This window comes from Panthera leo, chromosome C1, assembly GCF_018350215.1.
Source record: "Panthera leo isolate Ple1 chromosome C1, P.leo_Ple1_pat1.1, whole genome shotgun sequence".
NCBI lineage: Eukaryota > Metazoa > Chordata > Mammalia > Carnivora > Felidae > Panthera > Panthera leo.
In genome coordinates, this window is record NC_056686.1 from 11,545,690 (window position 1) to 11,565,413 (window position 19,724).

Below are 19,724 nucleotides of genomic sequence, written 5' to 3' on the forward strand. Positions count from 1 at the left end.
GGCCCTGAGACAGGCATGACCTTGACAAAGGGGCTGGGCGCCTGGAAAGGAGGAAGCTGGGGGGGGGGGGGGGGGGCACGGGGTGGGCAGTGGCAGAGGCGGAGATCACTCAGGTTGATCAGAGGCAAGTCGGGCTTTGGAGTTTCTTCTAAGTGCACTGGGGGGCCCCAGGGGACTGGGTGCAGAGAGGCGTGAAGGAGGCCGGAGGGGACAGAGGAACAGCAGGGAGAGGCAAGCAATGGAGGCCCCGCACCCAGGCAGGAGAAGCGGTGGGATCAGGAAGCTGTTTGGTAGAGACAACAGTCAGCTGATGCAGACGTGCCTGCCAGGAAAGAAAGGAGTCAAGGAGGACTCTAAATTGTCCTCTGAGAAACTGGCCGAGTGCTGGGGCCATTCCCTGAGGCGACGAGTGAGGCTGGTGTACCGGCTGACAAGGCCACAGGAGGGCCGGTGGTGACAGACACAGGACCAGGGCGGACCGGGGTCCCCATGGGAGCACATACTGGACAAAGAAGAGGAGACACCAGCAGATTCAGATCAAAGGATGTGCAAATGAATCCTGGCTCCCGTCTTGCCAGGGTGGCCTCAGGCAAGCTTCTCCGGGTTCTAGGCTGCTCACCCATTGACCAGGAAAGCCACACACCACTGTGCGGGCTAAAGACACAACACAGGGGTGCCTGGATGGTTCGGTCAGTTAAGCGTCCAACTCTTGGTTTTGGCTCAGGTCAAGATCTCGTGGTTTGTGAGTTCGAGCCCTGCGTCGGGCTCCGCGCTGACAGTGCGGAACCTGCTTGGGACTCTCTCTCTCTCTCCCTCTCTCTCTCTCTGCCCCTCCCCTGCTGGGCACTCGTACTCTCTCTCAAAAATAAACTTTAAAAAAGAGAGACAGAGAAATAACAGGTCATACTGCACAAATACAGGCAAAGGTAGAATCAAATATTACATCTTTTTTTTTTTAAAGTTTATTTATTTTGAGAGACAGAGACAGCATGAGTGGGGGAGGGGCAGAGACGGGGGAGAGAGAGAGGGAGAGAGGGAGGCAGAGAGGGAGGGAGGGAGGGAGGGAGAGAGGGAGGGAGGGAGGGAGGGAGGGAGAGAGGGAGGGAGGGAGGGAGGGAGGGAGAGAGGGAGAGAGGGAGGGAGGGAGGGAGGGAGAGAGGGAGAGAGGGAGAGAGGGAGGGAGGGAGGGAGGGAGGGAGAGAGGGAGAGAGGGAGGGAGAGAGGGAGGGAGAGAGGGAGGGAGGGAGAGGGAGGGAGAGGGAGGGAGAGAGAGGGAGAGAGAGGGAGAGAGGGAGAGAGGGGGGCAGAGAGAGAGAGAGAGAGAGAGAGAGAGAGAGAGAATCCCAAGCAGGCTCTGCACTGCCCACGCAGGGCTCAAACCCACAAAAACAGGAGATCATGACCTGAGCTGAAACCGAGAGTCAGACGCTCGACTAAGCCACCCAAGCACCCCATTTCTCTTAACACAGGTCTGTGACTGATACACAGTTGAACAAAAAGGGGAAAAAATGAATTAAAACAAACCAAACCAGGTTACCCCAAGCGAAGCCCCTTTGCCACTGAGGCACGCGGCTCCTCTCCACAGCAGGGGGACAGAGAGGAGGGAGCCACGGCCTGGTCCAACGTGACAAAAGGGCACTCAGATCTCGGGCGTTGTGTCCGTGGGGCTTCAAACTTCCGCTGTGAGGCCTCTGTTACTGTGACCTGATGGGAGCTGGCGGCACCCGCCCCCCCCCCCCCCCCCCCCCGGGAGCAAGGTCAGGCCTAGGCGCCCACCTTCAAGGACCTTTCACCAAGGAGAAGGTTCCAGACCCCGTCGCCATCCTCTGCTGAGTTCTGAAGGGGTGCCACAGGAGGATACGGTACCTGGTCGCAGCCAACAAGACACACGAACAAAGGCAAGAAGGGCGTTCAGAGAAGAGGACAGCACACCCAACGGGGTGCGTTCAGGAGAAAAAACTGCTGCGCGGGCTCGGGACCGGGTGGGGGAGGGACAGCACACCTCAGCATCCCAAGAGAAACGACCGAGTGCAAAACGCGGTGAGAAATGCAGCTGGAGGGACAGGCCGGGGCCATGCCCCCACCATGCCAGGACCTCGCGTTCATGCCTGGCCGTCGGGAGCCTTGCCGGGGGTTTGAGCAAGAGGGGGCCACGGTGAGGTTCACGTTTCTGAAAGGTCACTCTGGCTGCATCAGTATGGAGAACAGACTCAAAGAGGAAGGGCCAGAAGCAGAAAAAGCAGTTAGAAAGTCCCACAGTGCTGGACCCTTGGGATGGGAAAAATGAGGCAATGTCACCCCCAGCTGGCACCAGGAGGGTGCACACATTCACGCGGACCTTTCAGGGCAACCCGTGCAAATGGCCTGCCCATTAAACGTTGTAACATCCTTTGAAAAATGTTAAGTACCTCTTCTCGGAGCGGCTCAAAGTCCCTTAACACACTCGGAACCTGACCCTTCCTAGGGGAAACGGGGCCGTGCGGTCTGTGCAAAACCATCAGCCCAGGCTGTGACATCCTAGCTCATCTGTCACCGGAAGCACAAGACACAGGGGAGGGGCCCTCAGAGGAGCAGGGCAAGGGCAGGAAGGAGCTCTACTTGCCAGGGCACATCCTTTCTGCATTCTCTTTTACCACTTCTAAATGTTAGCCATTAACAAAGTCAAACCAAGTAAAAAAAAAAAAGGAAGAAGGAAGGAAGGAGAAAGAAAGTGTCCACAATGCCTGAGCGCCTTCATTTCTCTTTACTATAAAACCTCTAAGACATTTTCTACGAGACCTGGTGACTCAAAACTTCTCAACGGGAAAACGTTTCTCATAGGGGAAATGGAAAATTATGGTAATTTGCACAACGAATGTGTCACCCGAGAAATCTTTATGAGCAGAAATTCCTTACGGGGACAAAAGTGAAAATCCCCTAGAAGGGCAGCCGGCGGCCTTTGCCAGGTGCGGCCGAGCCGCTCGGACGCCGTGATGACCTTCCAGAGAGGCTCACACGCAGCTCTGCGCGCGGCCTCAGGGACTTGCCGGACCCCTGGCCCCAGTCACCCCCTCCTGCCTCGGCATCAAACCAAAGCGGGCCGAGCACCTCGGGTTCCTTTCTTGAAATGGGGATGATGAGGATACAAGTTCCCGCTGCACAACGCGGCTGCCGGCGACCATCATTCCAGCTGCACGTGAACCCACGCTAGCGATACCGAAGGAAAAAGAGGAATCTGATGCCATCTTCTTCTAAAAGATGTGAAATCTCACCAGGCCCCCATGAAATGAAAGACGACCAGGAAAAGGCCCTGCAAATGGCAGTGCTTGTGCCGCTCAACAGTAACCGAAACACAGGCTGCAGTGCTCATCCTTGACGGCAAAAGTCACCTACCTGCTCTCTGCAAAGAACACGATGATTCCGGAGGAACACCGGGGCTTTCATTGAGAAAGCAGGTAGAACATGACAATTCCAAAGGAAGGATTAGTTGTCCCATGATACTCGTCAGGGTTGGGACCCAAGCCAAAAGGAAAAAGGAAGTTGGGAGTGGATGTATTCGGACTTCAACGCAGCACGTGCATTTCACGTGACTTTTCCTTGGCTTGTCATCGCCTCACTAGGATTCGTGACTGCTAAGATCCCTTCTAGTGTGAAGACTTAATAAATGTTGAATAAATGCTTTCACCAATAAGACTGCCAGATGACAAATGGCATGCAAAGTATAACAGATACCAAGCGAGCGACAAAAATGAGACAGTAACCCAGCACTGAGAAGACTTTCATTTAAAACTTTCCCTATACGGGGCGCCCGGGTGGCTCAGTCGGTTAAGCGTCCGACTTTGGCTCAGGTCACGATCTCGCGGTCCGTGAGTTCAAGCCCCGCGTCGGGCTCTGTGCTGACTGCTCAGAGCCTGGAGCCTGTTTCAGATTCTGTGTCTCCCTCTCTCTCTGACCCTCCCCCGTTCATGCTCTGTCTCTCTGTCTCAAAAATAAATAAACGTTAAAAAGAAAAAATTAAAAAAAAAAAAAAAAAACTTTCCCTATATTGGAGGACGCCTGGGTAGCTCAGTCTGTTGAGCATCTGACTTTGGCTCAGGCCATGAGTTTGCAGTTCGTGGGTTCGAGCCCTTCATCGGGCTCTGTGCTGTCAGTGCAGAACCTGCTTTGGATCCTCTGTCTTCCTCCCTCTCTGCTCCTCCCCCACTCACACTCTCCCTCTCAAAATTAAACATTTAAAAAAACAAAAACCTTCCCTGTATTGGAAATCTTGAGATGGACAAGAGCTACACAGGACATATATATTCGGATACAGAACTATGCACAGCAGAAGCCAGCACCAAACTGTCTACTTACTATTCCAGATAGTTGGTTCGACTAAAAATATTTTGTAAAACTTGACTGAGGAAAACTAAATGAGTACAAGGATATTTTAGAGGGCTATTTTGGGTTATGTTAGGCCTGGATAACAAGTGGTCAAGAACTCAATGTCTCCATTTCCAATGATTTTTAAAAAAAATTTTTTTAATGTTTTTATTTATTTTTGAGACAGAGAGAGACAGAGCATGAGCAGGGGAGGGGCAGAGAGAGAGGGAGACACAGAATCCAAAGCAGGCTCCAGGCTCCGAGCTGTCAGCACAGAGCCCGACGTGGGGCTCGAACTCACAGAGTGTAAGATCATGACCTGAGCTGAAGTCGGCCACTTAACCAACTGAGCCACCCAGGCGCCCCTCCAATGGTTTTTAAAACTGCTGTGCTCCTCAACTCCAGCTGCTAAAGGGCAGCTCTAGAACAGTTTCTGGACAACAGCCCTGGGAGGATTCAGGAAGCTCAGGGCCCCAGCGCTTGCCCTTGAACAAACAGCGCTGGCTGACCTCCAGCCCCTCAAATCCCCTCCACCTGCAACAGCCGTGAGTCAGCAGAGCTGCTGGAAGCCTTTTAACGACTGATTGACTCGCAAACCCTGGCGGTTTTTCAGCCAGTCGCTTTGGAGTGTGAGCTTCCGAGAGAAACTTGGAAAGCACCCTAGTTGCTGCCTGGTTCCTGTTTCCCGGTCCTAAGGCCTGAGAGAGACACAAACAGGTACAGAAAGAGAGCTTGCAGCAGCCCTGTAAGGTATGCAGACCAGCCCCAAGGGGCCACTTACTGGGGCCACAGTGGGGGAAGTCGGCACATACACTTAATTCTTAGAAGTATGGAAGACTGGTCAGCATTCTAAATGTTCTGTTCCTTTTTTTTTTTTTTTTTAAGAGTTTATTTTTATGTAATCTCTACATCCAACACGGGGCTCAAACTCACAACCCTGAGATCAAGAGTCACACGCACCACTGACCCAGGCCAGCCAGGTGCCCCTAAATGTTCTGTTTCATCCATTTTACCCTTATCTTCTAACTTCCCAAATGTAAATATAAATTAGGGGTGAATATTGGCAGCCTATGTTGTAAATAAGAGTTAACACTCTTGTTATACAAAAGGCTCCTCGTACAAACAACAATGAAAACGTTATGTCCCCATAAAAGCTTGTGCACAAATGTTCACGGCAACATTACTTGTAATAGTCAAAAGGTGGAAACAACCCAAATGTCCGTCAACTGATGGATAAATAAAACGTGGTGTGTCCAGGCAATCGAATACTGGACAATAAAAAAGTAATGATAAAGGGGTGCCTGGGTGGCTCAGTCTGTTAAGACTCTGACTCGTGAGCTCAGCTCAGGTCTTGATCGCAGGGTCATGAGTTCAAGCCTCACGTTGGGCTCCACACTGGGCGTCAAGGTTACTTAAACAAAACAAAAAAGTAAAAATATATGCTACAACATGAATGAACCTGGAAAATATCATGCTAAATGAAGGCAGCCAAAAGACCACAAGTTACAGGATTCCATTCACATGAAATGCCCAGAACAGGCCTATCCATAAGGATAGATAATGACTGCCTACTAGGGCTTGGGGAGACAGAGGGAAACAAAGAGTGACTGGTAATGGGTTTCTTTCGAGATAATACAAATGTTCTGAAAATAGAGAGAGGTGATAGTTGTGCAACTCTGGGAATATACTGCAAGCCATTTACTTGTACACTTTTTTTTAATGTTTATTTTTGAGAGAGAGAGAGAGAGAGAAAGAGAGACACAGTGTGAGTGAGGGAGGGACAGAGACAGGGAGACACAGAATCCAAAGCAGGCTCCAGGCTCTGAGCTGTCAGCACAGAGCCCGATGTGGGGCTCAAACCCACGAGACGTGAGATCATGACCTGAGCCGAAGTCAGCTGCTTCACCAACTGAGCCACCCAGGCACCCCAATTCTATGCTTTAAATGGGTGCTGCATGGGTATCTCAATAAAGCTATTAAAAATTAATCAACAAGAAAAAAAAATCTCCCAACAGAAAAATGAGTCAAGGAAATGACGAGGCAATTCACAAAAGAAACACAGGTGGTCAATGTATTCTACACAGAAAAAAAGACGTTCAGCCTAATAAAGAAATATAAAGAAGTACGAGATACCACTTCCAGAACAGGGCGAGCAAAAATCTAAAAGACTGACAGTTTCCACTGTGGGCCAGGGCGTGTTCTCAGGATCATGAAATGGTACACTTTGTCTAGATGGCGGCCTGCTGATACCGATGCGAATTTTTAATGCATTCGTTGGTTGGGTAAAAACTAATGCTTGGATGTGAGTAGCTGATCAGAGAGCCCACGGTACGGATGCGGCGATTTCCCAATCGGATGGGGATTTCGCCCAGCTGGGAAAAACTGTGAGTCCCGGTAAAGGACTGCGGGTGGGACCGTGTGCCTGTGCCCGGAGAAAACAGCCTTGCTAATATGTAATCAGCTCCACCACGTGAAACAACTGGGAGGTTACCAAGATCACAGGCTCGTCATTTCCCAAGGGCAGCAGCACGTGGAGAAAATGCCGTCAAAGGGAATAACTGATAGCTGCTGTAGCTGCCTGCCTGCAGCGTGTTCCAGAATACATGCTACGTCATCACTACCCGCAGTAATCCCCAGAGAAGGGTGTTAATCTGATCACCCCCACTGTGCAGATAAGCAAATCAAGGCTCAGAGAGGTTGTCAGCTGACCCAGCTCTCACTGACACGCCCAGATTCAAGGCCAAGTCCATCATACTCTAAAGATGTGCTCTTTCCACTTCAGAAAAGGACAAAACCTCTGCAGACATGGAGTGCCAGCCTCAAAAGACCCTTAGTCTGTCCCCAAAGGGCAAATTCTGTCATTAATTGGCACTTACCAACTCCCTTTCCTTGTACTAATGAGTGTTACAAAACATCTTATGAAAACCCTTAGCGCATATCACTAAGTCTTAGTTCTAATCTCCGGTGTTTCCTGCTGCCAGAGGAAACACAAGATTAAAACTCAGAAACATCCTGATTTCTGGAAGCGTGGCACACCAAGTAACCAGGCCAAGTCTCACAGCAAACAACTACAAATGCTGAAGGAAAACTGTGAGACATTTTTTTTTAAATGCATCAAAGAACCGGCAAGTCAGTGAGGAACACTGAGAGGTCAAACAAAAGTCAGCAAAGGCTGGAATCCAGAGAGCAAGTGGAGCTTTGAGGGTGGGTATCGAAGGCACCTGCAGAACTGAGCGGGCTCAAGTTCTCTCTCCCTCCTAAGGAGGGAGGTCTCGTGTCTCGTGTGACAATCCTCCAGAATAAAGCTGGAGCCACATAGGATGATAAGTCAATGGAAAAACGGACTGCACAGAAACTGCCTATACCAAAATCTTGGCAGGTAAAATCCACACCCCCCCCCCCTGGAACTGGTAAACACTAGAAAGCCCCCAAATAAATGACAGCCCAAACTCACACATTACAAAAGATATACTTCAGGGAGACAAAAAGTGATCCCAGAATGAAAATATTAAATGCAAGAAAGAATGAGGACCAACTAAAGTAGTCAATAATAAGTGAGTGAATCCAAACAATACTGAACTAATGGCATCTTCCAAAATTGTAAAAAAAGAACTAAAATGTGCACCAATAGAATAAAAGGAGGGAGTGATGGGAATTAAAGTGTGCTAAGGTCCTTGATTGTTTGACAGTAGGCTGTGAAGACAGTGACTAAAGTTAGACTTTGGTGATTTATGTAAATTAGAAGATATACCATGTTCATGAAAGACTTGAACATCATAAAAATGCCAACTCTATCCAAATTGATATGGAATAAATTCAAAAACAATTCTAATAAAAGATCCCAACAACGTTTTATGGAATTTGACAAGCACAATCTAAAATGAAGATGGGGGCACCTGGGTGGCTCAGCTGGTTAAGCATCTGACTCTTAATCTTGGCTTAGGGTATTTGGCTCATGCTCCATGAGATCAAGCCCCACATCAGGCTCTGTGCTGACAGCATGGAGTCTGCTTGAGAGTCTCTCCCCCGCCTTCCCCATTTGCACGTGCTCTCTCTCAAGATAAACGTTAAAAAATGAAATGAAATTAAAATGGAAGAGCAAAGGGCCAAGGCCCTACTAGGTTCCAAGAACTATCACATAAAAATTCAGCCATTAAGGCAGAATGATATTGGCACAGAGACGGAGAAGAGTAAAGAGCTCAGAAACAGATCCACGTTATCTGTGGACGTTGACGTATTAAGACGGTCAGTGGTCACATTTACAGAACCACATGAAAGGGATTCCCCCCCCCCCCCCAATAAATAGTACTAGGACAATTTAGTCCGTTTATATATGTTTTTTTGTTTTTTTTTAAAGGAGGGGAGCCCAGATGGCTCCGTTAAGCATCCAACTCTTGATTTGGGCTCAGGTCATGATCTCATGGTTGGTGGGATGCAGTCCCGCGCTGGGTTCTGTGCTGGTGGCACCTCACACGTGTGTGCTCTCTCTCTCTCTCAAAATAAATAAACTGGAAAAAAAATTTTTTTTTAAATAAAAATTTGTGGCGGGGGGGGGGGGTGGGTGGCGCCTGGGTGACTCAGTCGGTTGAGCATCCGACTTCGGCTCAGGTCATGATCTCGTGGTTTGTGAGTTCGAGCCCCGTGTCAGGCTCTGTGCTGACAGCTCAGAGCCTAGAGCCTCTTTCAGATTCTGTCTCTCTCTCTCTGCCCCTCACCCACTCACACTCTATCTCTCCTTCAAAAATAAATAAACATTAAAAAAAAATTGGGGGGGGGGGAGCATGGCTCAGACGGTTAAGCGTCCAACTTCAGCGTCCAACTTCAGAGGTCATGATCTCACAGGTTTGAGCCCCGCATCAGGTTCTGGGCCGACAGTTCAGAGCCTGGAGCCTGCTTTGGACTGACTGTGTGTCTGTCTCTCTCTCTCTCTCTCTCCCTCTCCCCCCCCGCCCCTCCCCCACTCATGCTGTCTCTCTCAAAAATAAACATTAGAAAAATTTTAGGTGTGCCTGGGTGACTCAGCTGAGTGTCCGACTTTAGCTCAGGTCATGATCATGCTGCTTCTTGGGTTCCAGCCCCGCATCAGGCTCTGTGCCAACAGCTCAGATCTATGCCTCCCTCCTTCTCTCTGCCCCTCCCCAGCTCATGCACTCTCTCAAAAATGAATAAACATTTAAAAAGCTTAAAAGTTGTTTTAAATAAAATTTTTGAAAAAGGAAAAAAGAAATCAGCCCCCCATCTCATAGCATACACAAAAATAATTTTAAATGGACTAAAGACCGTAACGTAAAAGGCAAAATCAAAAAATGTTTGGACGACAACATACAGGGGAATATTTTTATAAAGTAGGAAGGAAGTTCTTAAAAGGAACAGAAAGCGCAAACCATAAAAGAAAAAAAAATGATAAACATTAAAATTAAGAATTTGTTAAAAAAAAAAAAAACACACAGTGAAAAGCAACAAACAGGAGGAAACGGACAGGTACAACACATATAACCGAAAAAGGGTCAGTCTACAAAACAAAAACCAAAAACAAACAAGAAATCCATATACAATAAAAAGACAGGGGAGCCCAGGTGACTCAGTCGGTTGAGCGTCTGACTTCGGCTCAGGTCATGATCTCGTGGTTTGTGAGTTTGAGCCCCGCATTGGGCTCTGTGCCGACAGCTCAGAGCCTGGAGCCTGCTTCGGATTCTGTGTCTCCCTCTGTCTGTCCCTCCACTGCTTGTACTCTGTCTCTCACATTGTCTCAAAAATAAATAAACATTAATAAATAAAATGAAATAAAATCGACAACCCAGTAGAGAAATAAGCAAAAGATTTAAGCAGCTTTTTCACAGCAGCTGAAACCTGAATAAGTATACAAGGGACACCTGGCTGGCTCAGTCAGGCGAGCATGTGCCTCTTACTCTCAGGGTCGTGAGTTCAAGCCCCACATTGGGTGTGGAACCTCGTTAAACAAGAATTTTCATAAGTATATGAAAAGATGCTTAGCCCACTAATAATCATGAAAATGCAAATCAAAACCACACAAGACATCATTCCCATCAGATTACTAGAAATTAAAAAAAAAATTTTTTTTAACGTTTATTTATTTTTGAGAGACAGAATGAGCAGGGGAGGAACAGAGAGAGAGGGAGACACAGAATGCAAAGCAGGCTCCAGACTCTGAGCTGTCAGCACAGAGCCTGACACGGGGCTTGAACCCATGAACCGTGAGATCATGGCCTGAGCTGAAGTCAGTTGCTTAACCCACTGAGCCACCCAGGTGCCCCAGATTACGAAAAATTTTTAGAGCCTAATAAAACCAGAGTTGGGAGGATGTGAAACAAACAGAATTTTCAGTTGAACTGTAAACGGGGGAAGGCACTTTGGAAACGTTACGCATTATTTGGTTGGACTGAAGGTCACACACCCTGAGATTCAGCCACACTCCTGAGGGTGCGCCCTGCAGAAGCTGCACGTGGGGGCCAGGAATGCTCACAGCAACACCGTCTCAGCAAAATACTCAACAACCCAGAAGTCCGCTAGCAAGAGAAAGGATAAGTAAATTCTCCTGCAAGGGAACTTTATCCGTGAAAGTGAAATACAACTACAGGCAACATGCATCACTCTCAAGAACCCATATTAAGCCAACAATTTAAGAAACTAAAGAAAACAACATGATTATATTGAGTTCAAAACATGCAAAATGAGGGGTGCCTGGGTGGCTCATTCGGTTGAGTGTCAGACTTCGGCTCAGGTCACGATCTCGCAGTTGGTGAGTTCGAGCCCCGCGTCGGGCTCGGTGCTGCAAGCTCGGACCTGGAGCCTGCTTCCGATTCTGCGTCTCCCTTTCTCTCTGCCCCTCCCCTGCTCACGCGTGCGCGCGCTCGCTCTCTCTCCCTCTCTCTCAAAAAAATAAATAATAAAAACAAAACAAAAACATGCAAAATGAGACAACACATTGTTTAGCAATACAAACACACGTGGTTGAAACTGTAAAGAGAATGGTAAAAGCAAAACTGTGATGAGCTGGGGGCGGGGGCAGGACAGGATAGGATCAGGGAGGGGTGTTCCTAAGGTAACAAACGGTAACATTCTTATTTGTAAATTGAGCCATGGGTACATGGGTTTCCTTGTATCTATTCTTTATGCTGTATATATTTCTTTGTATCTACTCAATATTTAACAAAAAACAACTTACAAAATTAAACAATGTTCTTTCTGACTTTAAACAATGTTTTTGTTTTTTAATTTTATTTATTTTGAGAGAGGGAAAGAGAGGGCGAGCAGGGGAAGGGCAGAGAGAGACAGAGGGGGAGAGAGAGAATCCCAAGCAGGCTCCACACTGCCAGCACAGAGCCCCACGCAAGGCTCAAACCCACAAACCGTGAGATCATGACCTGAACCGAAACCAAGAGTCAGACGCTTAACCAACTGAGACACCCAGGCGCCCCTAAACAATGTTTCGAGGCATGAACTTGGGCAGCTGAGTTACAGTAAACCAGGAAAGTCCCTGATGGGGGCCCCCCACTGCCAAGACTACCGAAATGAGACGTGCTGCACACCAGGCTCAGAGCGCCTGGAGAAACAGCTTCCCGCTGGGCACCAGCGCCTCCCATTCGGGACAGGAAAGTGGCTGCTTTGATTAATAACAGTTCCAGCATAGGAAGTGGTGTGGGTGGGGTGGGGGGAACAGGTTCTACTGCCAGACCTCTTATGACAAAAAACTGAGTGCTTTTTCTTTTTTTGGGGTGGGGGGGGGGGGTTCCAGTTTTACTGAGAAATAATTGACATACATCACTGGGTAAGTTTAACGTGTACAGCTCGTCTGAGTTGCCATATATGGTGACGTGTGATCACAACAGGTGCAGCTGACATCCTCCTTCTCACAGAGATACAAGAAAAATAAAGAGGGGCACCTGGGTGGCTCAGTTGGCTAAGGGGCTGACTCTTGGTTTCGGCTCAGGTCATGATCTCCCAGTTCGTGAGTTCAAGCCCTGAGTTGGGCTCTGTGCCGACAGTGTGGAGCCTGCTTGGGATTCATTCATTCATTCATTCTCTCTCTCTCTCTCTCCCTCCCTCCCTCCCTCTCTCTGCCCCTCCCCTGCTCATGCTCTCTCTCTCTCAAAATAAGTAAACTTAAAAAAAAAAAAAAGAAGGAAAACAATTTTCTCCTGTGATGAGGGCTCACAGGATCTACTCTCAACGGCCCCCCTTTTGTCACATGGCAGTATCAGCTGCAGTCATCAAAATGTCAGAGGAGGCTTCTGATGTTACCAGGAACCCACTGCACCTGCTTTCGGGGTGGTCCCGCCCTCAGCGGGAACCGCCGCCTCCGAGCCTCCGCAGGCGGCTGTTTAGACAGGAGTGAGCAACTCCCACTTCTAACCAGGCCCTCTGCCTCTTTCCTTGGAAGTTCAAGGCTTACATCTCTCCAGTTCCTGACAAGCAGGCTTGACTCCCCGAGCCCAGAGCCCAAGCCCCGGTTTTCCGCACGAATCCGTGGCGATTACAGCCCGGAGGTCTACTTTCACTGGCCCTTGGATGGGTAGCTACTGGTGGCAGGGGGACCCACGAGAGGGCCGGGTACCTGTGCCGACAGCGCACACGTCCGCAGCCAAGTGCGGAAACCGCTCAGCAAACGCTTATGCTTCGACCTCTGTTATTTCAGTCATTTAGAAACCGTGGCCAGCAAAGGAAGGAGGGAGTGGTCTCCAGGACAACATGCTTTGTGCACACAAACGTATCTGGAGTTTTTCATTTTCTCTCGGGCTGGGTCCCTCCCTTTTGTGACCACCCGCGCAAGCACCATCCTTCGAGGAATTTCAGGACGGTAAAGAGCGAGCCACCTGGTCTTTTATGTGGCAAACTAGTAAAACCCTGAAGCCCCGCCCTCAGAGGCTGCCCTTCTACACGCAGGAGCTCAGTGTCTGTAAACAGAATCAAACCACTTGACGCTTACAAAATGGTCCTCTCTAGATACACAGAGACATATACATGCAGGCAATAGCTCTGGAAGGATCCACAGATACCATTAACAGTTCTCTGGGAGGGGAAATGGGTCAGGTATGGAAGGGTGACTCGCCTCCCCACAAGGCATTCTTTGGAACCTTCTGACTTTTGTACCTTGTACGTATTCCTATACCATTTTTTTTCTTCCTCAACTGTGCACGCTCTGTTTTGACCCTCTCAAGGGTCCTCTTCTCCTAACACATAATAACACCAGTTACCAATTACGGAGTCAGGGACCCGACTAAGCATTTCACATTCATCACCTCATCAATAATTCCAGCCAATAAAGTTACGTGTGAGGTCATCAGTATCCCCATTTTACAACGGGAGAAACTGAGGCTTGGAGAGACCAAGTATTTTGCCCAGAGGCACATCTAGTGGGTATAAGAACAAGGAAGAGTCCACGTATGTCTGACTTCTGACCAGTACCCGACACTGCAGGCTTCTAGCGGGAGACCATCTGGCCCCAGGAGATGTTTGGCAACGTCCGGAGTCATGTTTCATCATCACAGCTGGTGAGGTAGGTGAGTATTACAGGCGTCTATGGGTGGAGACCAGGGATGCCATAACCATCCCGAAGTGCACAGGACAGCTCACAACAAAGATTCACGCAGCTCTGAATGTCGAGAACACCAACATTGAGAAGGGGCTGCCTGGGCGACTTCGTCGGTTAAACATCCGACTTCGGCTCAGGACGTGAATCTTGTGGTGAGTTTGAGCCCCATGTCAGGCTCTGTGCTGACAGCTGGGAGCCTAGAGCCCGCTTCAGGGAAACAATTCTGTGTTTCCCTTTCCCTCTGCCCCTCCCCCACTCGCACTCTGTCTCTCTCACTCTCAAAAATAAATGAACATTAAAAAATAGAAATTGAAAAAAAAAATCGAAGTTGAGAAACCATGCTCTACTAGAAAAGGACAGAGGAACTATCTTCTGACCTCAACTGTCAAATCTCACAGGTCACCATTTTATTTCGCACCCCTACTCCAGCCGGATACCAAATAAACCGTCAGGTTTCTCCTGTCTTCAGTCAATAGCATGCCAGCCCCACATCACGTTGGGGTTCTCTCCAACCCGACTGCTGGTTCCTCCCTAGCCAGCCAAGGCTGATCATTCATCCACCCAAGTATGTCTACTGAGCACCAGCTATGTGCCGGGGACCAGAAGAAACAAGCCCCGTCCCCGCCTGCACGATGCCAATGGGCCAACGGGGAGACGGAGAAACCTAGGATTATCCCGTGAGGTAGGAATGCATTGAGACATCAGTGCAGGATGCTAAGAAATCAAGAGGAGGAGCTCTACCCTCAGCTGGGGTGGGTGACCGGGCAGGGCCCAGAGAAGGCTTCCCAGCAGCATTTGCGCTTATGGGAATTCAACAGGCAGAGGCAATCCTTCCCTTCCCAAAGGACCCCTCGCCAGACCATTCAGAGTACGGTCTCTGAGAATCCACAGATGGACCCCTTTAATCAGAGAGCTTGGCAGAACTCCCAGAGTGGTCGCTGATCCCCTCTGGACAATCGGGATAATTCCTGCCTTGAGTGAGGACACAACCCGGCTTCCCCACCGGGAATTCTCAAAACAATTCTGTGATGTAGGTACTGTTATCCCTATCTGACAGAGGAGGAAACTGAGGCACAGCAGTGACGTAACTGGCCCTCAGGATACAGAGCCACTAAACAGAGATTCACACCTAACACCAGAGTCCTCACCGCCTACGAGGGGAGCTTCACAAATGTCAATCCAAACACGTTGTTCAGTCTGATCTCCCCCCCATCTCAGCAGAGCCTTCCACCATCAGTCATCCTTCCCCTGGATCGCCTCACACTCGGGAATAGACCCCCGTAGTGTTCCTTGTGTTATGGTGATTACCCACACGGCTAAGAGCTCCTTGCTCCTAGGATCCAGTCTTCCCTAGCTAGCACCTGCCATGGCGTCTGACCTGCTGGGCACAGGAAGCGCTGAATGCATTAACAAGCCAGGACTCCCTGTGCCCAAGCATGTCAACCCACCTGAAGCCAGAGCAGTCTGTCTTGGGGAGAACGCCCAGCCCCCTGTCACCAATACAGGGGACGTTCCCTCAGGCTGGGCCCAAGCCCCAGGGTCAGCAATCCAGTCACACAGGGACCAAGCAGGCTCCCTTAGCCAGCTTTCCCTCCAGCTTTGGGACAGTCATGATTCGTTCTTTGGTTGTACACCAGATGCTTATGTTTGGGGACATGCTGTACAAGAATACAGATCTTTAAACATGAGAACCTTAAAAGGAATGAACATGTGCTCCCCACTCTGTCTGCCAGATGGGGTGCAGACAATAATGGCAGGGGCTGGAGCGGCCAGCTTGGACCAGGAGACGGAGATCTGGGTTTGAGCAAGGAGAGCCACATGATCACTAGAACCCCATTTCCGGATACTTCACAGAACAGAGCAAGATGCCCTACCAACTCTGGACTGCCTACTTCTAGGAGTAAATTTCGAATTTGTTTCAGCCACTGTATTTTGGGATTGCTTGGCTGGAGCATGTTAGGTTGTACTTGATTAAAACAAGGTGTGAGCATTTGCCCAGTGATTAACCTAGTCTGGTCTTCATTGGTAAACCACGAATAATGACAGCAACAGTCTCCCAACCACACTCAGATACTGTCCTCACTGTACAGCTTGAAAGAAAAAGCTGCCTTGAAAGGGTGATTTGAATCGCGCTGAGCCTAGAGAAGAAGAAGGACGAGCGAGCTGACCTTCTGGTCTGTTTCATCCTTGAGCATTACCGACATACCTCAGATTTCCAAGGAGCCCAGGCTACTCTTTTCTGACAGTTTGTGTAAACTCCAGCTTGGCTCTCCTCCTCCAGCTCATCACCTGAATCAAAGACACCCAAGCAGAAAATCGGATGAGAACCTGCAAGGCACCTGCTCCCTAAAAGCCGCCCTTTTTCACTCATCCATGAAACACAGGCAAATTCAGAGCCCGGCACAAAGTCAGTCCTCAGTACAAGTTCGTTTGGATCATTATCGGCCTGCTGCGTGCCGGACCCTGTGCCGGCCACCCGGGACACAAAGATGAGTAAACCCTCTCCCAGCCCTCACACACCCCTACTTACCAGAAAGACATAACACAATGCTGAAAAGCAAGAGCAACAAGGCTGTGCCCAAGTTACCGCATTGCTACAGCATTAGCATCCCTCCGGGGGGTCTCAGACACTCTTGCTTTCCCATGAAATATACTCTTGCCCCAGGTGAGCACACCCACTCCCACAACCTTAGTGACTTTTGATGGAGGACGACTTCTGGCTTGCCACTGTATAGTCCCACTTGACTGTTCCACAGGCACCTGCGTTCAACATGTTCAAAACTAAACGTATCTTCCCTTCTCACAGCTACTCCCCGGCCTGTTCCCTATCACACTGAGTGGCACCACCACCTGTGGGTCACAAGTGTGAGGTCAGTCCCGACACCTCTCTGCCCCTAGGAGCCACAGACATAAATACGTGATTCTGATACTGCCCTGACGGACGAAAAGCATAAAAGTTCTCCTTGCTCATCTACGTAACCACCGAGTTTTGCCAGTTCTCCAAAACCTCTCTCCCCACCCTCTGCCTCTAACCTAACTCAAGACCACCCTCATTTCTCACCTGGATTCTTCTAGCAGCCTCTTAACGGGTCTCCAGGCCTGCTGCCTTTAACGCCTCCTCCACATAAACAGGTGATCTTTCTAGTCCACCCATCTGATTCTTACGTGGCTTTCCATTAACCTAAAACTTAAGAGCCCTTAACTAGGTTCACAAGGTCCCACAGGACCAGACCACAGCCTGCTTCTTTAGTCCTACCTCTTGTCTCTGTCTCTAGGGCAGAGAACTCAATTCAGTTATGCCAGTAGCCCCTAAACTTTCTCACAAACCCCCGTCTTCAGGTGAGAATCCTCCCCCTTTTCTTGCATCCGTTAGGTCTCAGCTTCCAGGGAGAGAGAGCCTCCCTGGATCCGCCTAGACTGAGTGAGGTGCCTCTACTCTGTTTCCCGAGCAAGGAGAACTTTTGTGCTTTTTCTTCCTTCAGGGCAGTTTCAGAATCACGTATTTATGTCCACGGCTCCCACATGAGGCTCTGAGCTCTGGGCGATGACCACGAAACGAACAGTCACAACAACAAACACACACAGCATTTACGTTATGCTAGCCAGGGTTCTCCACACCTTGCACCTATTACCTTATTTAATCTTTAGAACAGCCTTAGGAGGCAGGTTTCATTACCATCTCTGCTTTAAGGATGAGGAAACCGGGGCAGACAGCGAGAACCTCACGTGTTTCAGGACACAGCCGGCAAGCACCGAGTCCGGATCCAAACCCCGGCGGCCTGGCTCCACAGTTGACACTTTCAACCACCCCACCAGGATCAAGTCTGTCTGGTGCACTCGCTCTAGCCTCACACCCTATCAGGTGCCTAGCCGCCGCGGGTGGAAGGAAGGAATGAATGAAATAATCCTGTACAGGGGCAGTGTGGACCTCCCACTCTGCCAACACCTCCTGGTCCGGCAAGCCCGTGCCCTCCTGCCCCCGACGCGCCGACGCGAGCGGCCCCGACACCGCGCCACGCTGCGGCCGCAGAACGACCACCCGCCACGGCGCGCGAGGTCAAGGGACGGTGACAGCCGGGCGGCGGGGGCGGAGATGCTACGAGCCGGGGTGTCACCCAAGCCGGGAGGCGATTCGCGCTCCCTCGCGGGAACTGCCGGTCCGCTCGCCCCCTCAGCGCCCGCTCGCCTGGCGGCTGCCCCGCACCCCCTTGCCCCGCGGGGTCGTCACCCCCCAATCCCGGTTCCCTTCCCCTTCCACTTCCCTCCCCTCCCCCACACAACCGTCCCCGGCGTCCCGCTGCGCCCCATCCTTCACCGCCTCCGCCCGGCTCCCGGGACTCCCCGGGCCGCGGGCGTCTTCTGGCCCTCACCTGCCATGTCCCGGACCCCACCGTAGAGGGAGGTGCATCACGGCCGCGAGAAGGCCGGGGACGGCACTTCAGAGCAGACAAAGGGCGCCGCCATGTCAGAGTCGGGCGGAACCGACCTCGCTGGCTTCCCGGCTGCAACTTCCGGCGCATGCGCAGCGCCCGCGCCGGCCGAGAACCGCGGACAGGCGCATGCGCCTACCTGCCCAGAAGTTCTGTATTACACAGTACTTCGGCACTTAGAATTGTCCTCATTGTAACCTTCCTTGGTTTTCTGTTCCAAACGTAACAGTAACAGCTTCTCCGCGTTCAGCGCTTACTGTGTGCCAGGCACTGTTAAGCGCTTTACGCGCATGATCTCCTTAAGTCTTCTCACTAACCGTGGGGTTAGGCTTTTTTCTCCCCCTTTTGAAGAAGAGAAAACGGAGGCCCAGGAAGGTTGAACGAATTGCCCATTGTCACGTATCTTACAAGTGGTGGAGCAGAGATGTGAACCAGTTGTGTGGCTCCAAAGCAGCAGATCCCCATTTATGTTTTTTCTACTTTCTGAGCCAATCATTTCCCCGTTCTCTATTTAGGGCAGAGCCAGGATTAGCCCGGGTGTGAATGAGGGTGCTAGAAACAAAAAAAGTGTCTGCAGACGTGAACAGTCCTTCTCTGGCCTCTTTCCAACTTTAAAGCACCTCTAGGCCGTTGACTTCTCTATTTCCTCACAGTTCGCGGGCTCTCTCCTTTCTTCACTTCTGATCCTGTTGATTTCCCATGAATGTTAACCACACTCTTGTCACCATCCTGAACTCCTTTGCTCCCTTGTCTTTTTGTCGTATGGGTTTTGATGAGGTTTTGGGGTGATGGTGGGGTGGTCCGGAGCCAACAGCCAAGAAAGAATTCTTGAAGATATCTTTGGTGCAAAAAGGTGATTTTATTAAAACACGGGGACTGGACCCGTGGGCAGGAAGAGCTGCACCGGGGTCCTGACGGGTAACTCATTATATACCCTCAGGTTGGGGGGGGGGGGGGGCGGTCAGGGATAGAGTGAGTCCCTAAGGTATTTTTGTAAGCAAGTTTTCCGGGACCTTGAGGGGCTAGCTGTTGCTAGGGAAATGCCATTTATTACCATTTAATAAAACCTTAGTCATGAGACCCTTCAGATGTATATCAGGGGGCCATAAGCTTGGAGTAGGATTGCCAGCATGTATCTTGGAGCAGTTGAGATAAAGGAAGTAGACTTACAGGATCCTCAAGGTTGGGATGATGTTAAGATTCTCTTTTGCCCCTAGCAAAGTGTCATCGAGGCAGCTGGGATCCTAGAGGGAGGTCACTGTGCTTGTTTCAAGGACTTGTCAGTGGGCTATAGGCCTATTAAATTAGGAATTTGATTTTTCACTTGCCTTAGTTTCCCACATCACCATGGCAAGCACTTGAACTGCTTTCCTTTGTTTTGGGGTAGCCAGGAGTGTCCC

At 50.0% G+C, this 19,724-nt stretch overlaps 1 protein-coding gene across 1 annotated transcript in view; it reads right to left on the reverse strand.

Moving 5' to 3' along the window:
* The window catches only part of ZBTB17 (zinc finger and BTB domain containing 17), a 32,754-nt gene extending 14,365 nt beyond the window's left edge, over positions 1–18,389 (reverse strand). The window contains exons 1-2 of the mRNA XM_042951575.1: positions 18,265–18,389; positions 16,101–16,183 (exon numbers count right to left, since the gene is read on the reverse strand). The gene's annotated coding sequence lies outside the window, so the exon portion shown is untranslated. The remainder of the gene's footprint in view (positions 1–16,100; positions 16,184–18,264) is intronic.
* Positions 18,390–19,724: the final 1,335 nt, after the last annotated feature.